The following is a 9,136-nucleotide window of genomic DNA, read 5'->3' as shown; positions in this document are numbered from 1 at the left end:
ATACACTAAACTCAAAACGCTTTACAATGTTTCTCTAGCCAACAGCCACGCTTAACATGTAGGACGAGACATGGAGACATGACGCCTGTTTGACGATAGTACATACATTTTTATTTAGACAGAGACATTGTTGCTAACAGCCAGGTATTCATTAGACATATTATGAGTACGATGAGAGAATGTAAATATAAAGCCTTTTCCAAGGACTCAACAATGGGCTGGCTGTTCAGAGGGAGGCCTTGCACTCTGGATTGGATCTCCCGATCCAATGGCGAGTGTCATACCAAAAAAAAAAATAACATATAGTTATTAATGTTTTGGTGAAATCTGTCAGTTCAGATTGTAAGTTAGGTTGAAACCGAATGCCACATTTAAAAGGTTAAAAGAAGTGCTGTTGTTGTCACTAACTATACTACCGTTCTTTTAGAAAAACGCGTATTAAAAATTTTAGCCAGAAAACTCGGCCTTCTAATATCGATCAATCAAAATGAAATCTCATCTTGGCAAAATCTCTCAAACTTGGGTCTTCCGCGATGTCCCAGGTTTGAGGTTTTTTTTTTTGCCAAGATGAGAGTCATTTTAATTGATGGATATTTGAAAGGGCGAGTTTTCTGGCCAATTTTTTAAATACTTCTTTCTCCAGATTATGGCAGTACATTCGCTGTGATAATCTTTATATGTCCATGTGTCTCGTTTGTATGTGTTTATGTCTGGTGTGTGTGTGTGTGTGTGTATGTGTGTGTGTGTGTGGGTGTGTTTGTATATGTGTCTAAACGTGTATCATATGTTGATATCTTACAACTGTATAATGTACCTATCTGAATATAATCACAGTGTGTGTGTATTTGTATTCGTATATATTATATTATTATAAGATGTTATATTACATATTATACAGCGCTAAGTCAGTCGAATGTATCACCAACATTATTTTTACCTCTTATTGTGTTAAATTATATTTAAATAAATATATATTCAATTCAATGGGATAATGTTATTATATCGATAATATAATTTTCTATTATAATATCTTTTCAATTGGATGTCAGTGTCATAGAATAAAGCTGCCGTTTTTATTAAAGAACACAGTATATGCTATTTAGTTAACATTGCATATACTGTGTTTTTAAAAGCAAGGGCAGAATATATCATGTGTTACGTACGCAGTTCAAATGATATTATCAAGTGTTATTTCTTCTTCGACGTGTGACACCCCCCCCCCCCCCTTATCCTTCCATAACCCCCTTTTTACCCACACCTCGCCTTTCCTAACCCCCTTTGATTAATTTCGGTTGCTTGGTTATTTAATACATGTGTTTAAGTTTGTTTGTTGTTTTTATTTTTTATTCTTCTTCTTTCAAAGATATTGGAAAAGAGTTGATATTCTTTCGTAACGTAGATATAATGATAAAAGAATTGGAGTGCCATACACTAAGCTTGGATATCATATCAACACTAATTTTCTTGTGATTATTTCCACCCCCCTGGGACTATTATTGTAATTACGTAAGTATCAATTTTAATCAAAAAAATTCTTCTTTATAAAAAAAGAAATAATATTTCTATCCATGAAGTCATTAGCGTTGGAGCTTATCACAGATTCATTTGCGTGAAAGGAACAATGATAGTTATCTTATAATGTTAATGGATAGCACGTTGGTCTATTGAAAAGTACTTCGTGTTTTATTGAACTTATACCCTGTTACCCAGTCAAGACAGAGGGGCCACACACACAAAAACAAACAAACACAACAAAAAAAAAAAAAAAAACCCAAAAAAAACACCCAAAGTGATGCGACAATAACACAAAGTCCGTAGAAAATTTCCTTTTTATATGTAAATGTTGCTGCTCGAAGCTCGAAGAAATAAATAATAATGTGAAATAGAATGTAAGCTTCAATTTACTTACAAAAACAGATCAAATGAACGTTTCGGATTTCCGCTTTATCTCATTCATCTGTGGTGTTTCATTCATCCTGTTTTGTTGATAAAGGGGAAACCCGAAACGTTCATTTGATCTGTTTTTGTAATTAAATTGAATATTTTCTTAATGGAACGATTGTCCATCATTTTTGAATAGATTTATTTACATATGAAAAAAAACCATTGTCTTCCTTCCAAATCTCACTGGGAAATTAATCTGATGCAAATAATGTGGCCTGAGGAGATTGGATCGTTGATCTTTAGAGTTAATGTTATTTTGAGGGGAAACTCTCTAGCTGTAAATGAATTCCAACTAGATCCCTATATACCGACGTGCACATTTTTGCAGGTCTGATAATCCAATTCCTTATGGGCTCATTGTTGTCATGGAAATCTCAAAAAAAAAAAAAATAAATAAAAAAAATGACGAAAATATTGCCCATTACAACAATGTTAAACTAGGCCCATACGTGGGTTTGGATGTCAGACCTGTATAATGTGTACACGTCGCTCTGTATTGTGTGTTCAAAGCTCTGAGAGCAGAGATATTTTATTTCATAATAATTAACCCGTAGATAACCACGCCTCTCGGACAATCGTCATAATGTAAACAATGGCAGTGATTGGTAGACACAGCAAACTACACAGGTTTTACTATCGATGGTATGTGTTAAGTAAAATACCCACTGTTCTACCGCTTGATCAGTAGAATCAACACAAAAAACCATGTGTAAACTTAAACGTTTTTAATATGATCGAGAAAATCGTGTGATAACTCGTCACCCATTTGTCAATATAAAAACAATAACAACGATCAGATGGAGGTCGAATTCGTTCACGTTATTGTTTGTTACAAACAACCAACTATGTTTGTCCGAGCACGTGTGAAGGTGTGTCACAAATTCCATTTTTTCATTGGGGAAAAATCTACTGGTTAATTCTATTATCAATTATTCTATATGCTGAGTCTATATCATAATGTATTCCAAGATTGTGTTAGAATGGATTGATGCATTGAATACCAAGGTGAAAATATCGTTTATAGTTATAGAGGGAGCAAAATTGACGTCACTTAGCTCTTTTGCTATTGCTTTTAGACAGCCATATAGGTGATTAATGCTCACTAAATTAATCAGGCTATAAAAGTTCGAGGTTACATATAGATAGAACGAAGATGACGTCACTCAGGTCTTTGTTATTGTTTTTCGCCATCCACGTTTATGAGTAAATCTTACTAAAGTGTATTAACCTGATTATAAACGTTCACTGTTACACACAGCTTTGTGTGTTGGTCCGTTAAACTTAAACAATAGAAATTGTTTTCAATATGAGAACAATGTTTTGAATAACTCCATTAAATTATGTTTTATTTTTTAAATAAATTATTTTAAATAATGTAATTCTGTTTAGACACTAATGGGCAAATCAAAGTGTTGCTTTCAAAATAGTTTTAAAGATAATTTTCAAAACTTCTTTTAGAATTAATACATGAAATAAAGAGCACCACTTTGAACCAAATGTGACCCATAGTCTCAAAACGGTATATGTCAGAATGTATCATATGCGTAAAAGCCGACTTTAATGTTAAACTGTTCAAAAATATAAACTGTTGGCATGAGCGCCCTAAATATGATATCCATTCTCCTCAATAAATTATATAAACAGTTGGCATTAGCACCCTAAAATATGGTATCCATCTCCTCAATGAAACATGTAAACTGTTAGCATTAGCACCCTGAAATATGGTTGCCATTCTCCTTAATAAATCGTACAAACTCAACACAAGTCTGAATTTTCTGGCTATAAATTCAATTGTCAACATCTTAACCAACTCGACTTAATACCGTTTTGAGGCGAAGGGTCACAAAATATTTTATGTTTTGTATCGACCTTTTAATACAAGTTTAATGGTGTAAAACAAAAGTATTTCCTGTTATCTGAGTGTTATTGATTTCGATTTCAAAAGCTCTCAGGTTATATTTGTGACCTCTCACCTCAAACCGGTATTATGCGGCATGGGCAGATTTTGAAATTAAATTCGAGGTCAAAGATGTTAGAATTACACAATTTGTGACTTAAGTAGACGGAAGAAACTATATTAAATCTTCTCAATGGGGGAGAGGGGGTATCAATTTGAAAAAAAAAATGTCATAATTTAACCCTCTTCGTACCACCATAGGAAAATCGTCACATTCGTTACGATGCAACCGACAATTTCTCATTCTGATTTCTCTTGTATATTACAAAATTTAAAGAAATGCTTTGATTATAGCTATAAATACTAAACACTTTGTTGTAGACATCATTTTGCTGAACAATATTCTATATAGAAGGCATTTGTTACTTTTTTGTTTGAGTTGGAAAAGTCTTTTTTTTTGTGTTGGATGGGTATGAAAATTCCGGGGAAATTCTAAAAATTGCTGGTAAGGAGAGAGTTAAACCCTTAATAGAATTCAATAGTCTGATGTTACGTCCGCCCAGCAACGAGCAGCTTGGTTTTTAACAAAGAAAATCGGTACTTTTCTTTTTATTCTTCATGCTGGCTAGAACTTTTTCTCATGTCATGTGATCAGAATGTATAAAAGTCAAAACATGATCAGATTTATAATGTTTTTCTCCCCTGGATACACTTTTATGCTCGTCGAAGAAGTATTTCATAAGGGCGTCCGCTATTGTTCCGCTAGTTTAGAATCTGTTACTAAGTTACTATGCGTCATTACGAGGGAAGTGACGTTACGACTGTTGAAGCCTATTGAATACCCCCGTATTTAAAGTACTTAAGTCACATTTTATGATTCTTAGCTAGTCACTAATAAACTTAAAGCATAATCAACTCAGTACATTCATATATATATATATATATATATATATATATATATATATATATATATATATATATATATATATAGATAATAATAAGAATAATAATGATAATAGTAATAACAATAATAATAATAATAAAAATAATAATGATAATAATAATAATAATAATAATAATAATAATAATAATAATAATAATAATAATAATCATGATAATAATGATAATAATATATAATATAATAATAATAATAATAATAATAATAATAATAATAATATATAATAATAATAATAATGATGATGATGATGATGATGATGATGATGATGATGATGATGGTGATGATAATAATAATAATGATAGTAATAATAATAATAATAATAATAATAATAATAATAATAATAATAATAATAATAATAATAATAATAATAATATAATAATAATAATAATAATAATAATAATAATAATAATAATAATAATAATAATATAATAATAATGATAATAATAATAATACTAATAATAAAAACTAATAATAATAATAATATAATAATAATATGATAATTAATAATAATAATAATAATAATAATAATAATAATAATAATAATAATAATAATAATAATAATAATAATAATAATAATAATAATAATAATAATAATAATAATATACTTATATAGATCCCATGAATCCACTGACAACTGCTCTATAGCGCTTAATAAACAATAAGATTATATAATCTATCATACACATTATCACGCGTACACGCATACACCCGTAAACTCAAACAAAAATATGGAAACTTCTCCGCATCTACATGCGCAAACTCTTAACATACACATAACTATACCATAATATTCTAAATGAAATCATGGAAAGCATATTAATTAATTGTCAACATTCTTCTTCTTCAAGTACCAAGTCTATGCCAGACATCGGTGATCATGGTACGCCATTCATCTCTCTGATCAGATAACCTCAGAAAACTAATATTACTCTTCTCTTTCTTTGTCACCCAGCTGTTCAAACTGTTCAAATATGTTTTTCTTGGTCTAGCTTTACTCTTTTTACCTTCTATCTATCCTGTGAGAGCAAGATGTTCAATGCATTTAAAAGTCGATTTAGGTGCCATAAAAATTGTATTTGTCTTTTTCTTATTGTACGAATTAATAACCTTTTAGAGCAGCTTGCTCTAATACTTCTTCATTCATTAGTTTTCTTCTCTGTCCAAGAGATTCTTAACATCCTTCTAAGAAACCACATTTCTGATGCCTCCAGTTTCTTTCTAATGTCTTCTGTAATTGTCCAGCTTTCACAGCCATATATTGTCAACATACGCTCTTCTAAACATGTCGTCAGTTTTTAATTTCTTTTTAAACGTATCTAAATTTTCACTGGGCTTTTTTTTTTGTTGGTATTATATGAAAGGGAATTCCACAACCTAGGCACTGACACTCTGAGGGATTTGTTGTGAAACAAAGACTTAGGTGGTACCTCTGTCATAAGATGCATATTATTTGATCTTAGCGATCTCCCAGGCCTAAAATTAAATACGCAATTTTCACCAACCGCGCTCCTATCGCTTGACAAGAGGTCCCCGGCCAACAGCAAGACTTAACATGTAGGACTGGGTCATGAATCTATTTCGGACAGATACAACGCTGTTAACGGCCAGGTACTCATTTTAAAAAACTGAATACGGTGAGAGAAAGTGAGTGAAGAATCTTTTCCCAAGGACTCAACTATGCGCCGAGCGAGGCTCGAACCCAGGACCTTCCGATCCGAATGCTAGTGTCATACCAGAAGAACCCACTGCCGCACAAAGAGATGTTTTTTTTTTTTAATTTTTTTTTATTACACTGTCTTTTCACAACTGTTGTTATAAATCGGTCGATCAATATACTTTTAGTTTGTTTTTTTTTTGGTGTGTTTTTTTGTTGTTGTCTACTTCTACTTTCGTTTAACAACGCCTTTATCATTTCCATTACGCTTTTAAATGCGTTCATTTAGGTGTTGTTCTGCATAACAACATCCATTTCTGTGTCATTGTAACTAAAGTGCCGAGCAAGTGGAATTTGCAAGCGTCCAACTTGAGATCAAATTATTGGATATCGGATTCCTTTCTGTATTTAAAAGCATTCGCTACGTAGTATTTTCGTTCTTTCAAAATGTTGCTTTATTATTTCACAACTTTGGCAATATTCAAAATATCGTTTAGAATGAGAGAACTCCATATTGCATAGATATCCGTATTTAGCAGAGATAACTGCTAGTTCTCGCTCTTGCAAAATGTTGCTTTATTATTTCACAACTGTGGTACTTCTTCATGTCTCGTTAGGCGTAAGAGAAGAACGATTCTACAACGGTGTGTTGTGTGATTTGGACAAGAGAGTTAAAAATAGTTGTTCTGTTTCAATAAAAGAAGCCAAGACGTCAAATAAGTGTGTGTTTCTTTGTAGCCAGGATGATTCATGTGTCGGAATAAGTATAACTGACAAAGGACATTGTTATCATCATTTCAAGTGTGACAGCGTTTCTGGGTGTTCGAACAGAGAAAAGAATCACAAATACAAGTCTAAAAGATGTGCTCACGGTGGAGAATGGAACCCAGAATCTACGAAATGTTCTTGTGTGAATGGCTGGATAGGGAAGAACTGTTTAGATCTTCCCTCAGAATGTCGCGACTTGGCCAAACACGGATACTCATCAAGAAGGACTTATTTGAGATTAAACCCAAGTCAGACGGAAATCAACAAACTTGTTATCGCGTATTGCAGTATTAACCCGAATAGTAACTGGTATGGCTTGAAAATGTTCTCAAACAATGGCGGTATAGACTTTAATCAGACATGGGAAGAATATAAAAAAGGATTCTATGTGGATAAGAACAACTTTTGGATCGGCCTTGAAGCTTGGAACGTTCTTTCAATGGCGGGCTACACAAAACTGATCACAGCTGTCAATTTCGGGACGGGATTAGGTGCCTATTACGGCTTCGTTGTCCGCAATGAATCTCAAAAGTTTTCATTCTCATTTGACTCCTTCAAATCACTTCAAAGAAATTATGATGAATATCCGACCGAGACGATGTTTGGGGATTGTCTCACACCTTTTCGGAATAAACCATTCGTTACAAAAGATAGCAGAGACACACCGGACGTAGCTACTACTGTTGAGAATTGTGCTTCGAGGATCGGGTCTGGATGGTGGCATGATGTCTGGGATTGTACAGGATCACCCTGTAACTTTCTTGGCAAATTTCCAAGAGAATGGGACACGATTCCTCTGTACCAAAGAGTAAGGATTGATGGGATCGACCCTGAGCTGTTGAAACTGCATCAGTCTGATGTAGGTGCTCAAATTTATATCCAGAAACCACGTGATTGACCAATGGCCTCGGAACGTTTGTGATATTCTAAAGGATTCATTGTTTTGACTTTGAGAATGAATTCTGTAATTCTACATAACAATAGATTAAACCAATATGTGTCGTTTCTATTGCCCTTGATAAATGACGGCAACGTTTGTAAAATTCCAATCTTCAAGAATTGTAATTAGCGATAGAAATGTGTTAAATAAGATAAAAAGGGGATGGGCTATTTATGTTGGAATTTCACCGAGTAAACAAGGATAAAGATCACCAGACCAAATCATTTTAATAGATCTAGGTTTACTAAATGTCAATAACTTTATTATCCGAAACAGAATCACCATGATATAATTCCCATCCTCTTTATGTCAACGAATGGGGTATAAGCGTGGTCCTCATTTACAAAAACCCTACTAGATATAATTGATGTTGTGCTTCTGTTGTTGTTGTTGTTGTTGTTGTTGTTGTTGTTGTTGTTATTATTATTATTATTATTATTATTATTATTATTATTATTATTATTATCACCATTATCATTATTAATATATAATTATTTATTATTATTATTTATTATTATTATTATATTATATTATTTATTATTATTATTATATTATCATTATTATTATATATTAATTATTATATTATTATTATTATTATTATTATTATTATTATTATTATTATTATTATTATTATTATTATTATTATTATATTATTATTATTATTATTATTATTATTATTATTATTATTATTATTATTATTATTATTATTATTATTATTATTATTATTATTATTATTATTATTATTATTATTATTATTATTATTATTATTATTATTATTATTATTATTATTATTATTATTATTATTATTATTATTATTATTATTATTATTTTATTATTATTATTATTATTTTTTATTATTATTATTATTATTATTATTATTATTATTATTATTATTATTATTATTATTATTATTATTATTATTATTATTATTATATATTATTATTGTAAGTATTGGTGGTATTACCCTTGTTGTAT

The 9,136-nt window shown here is 30.9% G+C and overlaps 1 protein-coding gene across 2 annotated transcripts in view; it reads left to right on the top strand.

Moving 5' to 3' along the window:
• Positions 1–892: 892 nt before the first annotated feature.
• LOC144957386 (uncharacterized) overlaps positions 893–9,136 on the top strand; it is a 295,052-nt gene continuing 286,808 nt past the window's right edge. The window contains exon 1 of one of the 2 annotated variants that reach the window (XM_078888647.1): positions 893–1,506. The gene's annotated coding sequence lies outside the window, so the exon portion shown is untranslated. The remainder of the gene's footprint in view (positions 1,507–9,136) is intronic. The other variant, XM_078888642.1, reaches the window with a different exon arrangement.

This window comes from Berghia stephanieae, chromosome 11 (genome assembly GCF_034508935.2).
Source record: "Berghia stephanieae isolate SIO BIC M18660-M18661 chromosome 11, UCSD_Bste_1.3, whole genome shotgun sequence".
NCBI lineage: Eukaryota > Metazoa > Mollusca > Gastropoda > Nudibranchia > Aeolidiidae > Berghia > Berghia stephanieae.
The sequence above is the reverse complement of the archived record's forward strand: the minus strand, read 5'-3'. Positions and strand labels throughout refer to the sequence as shown.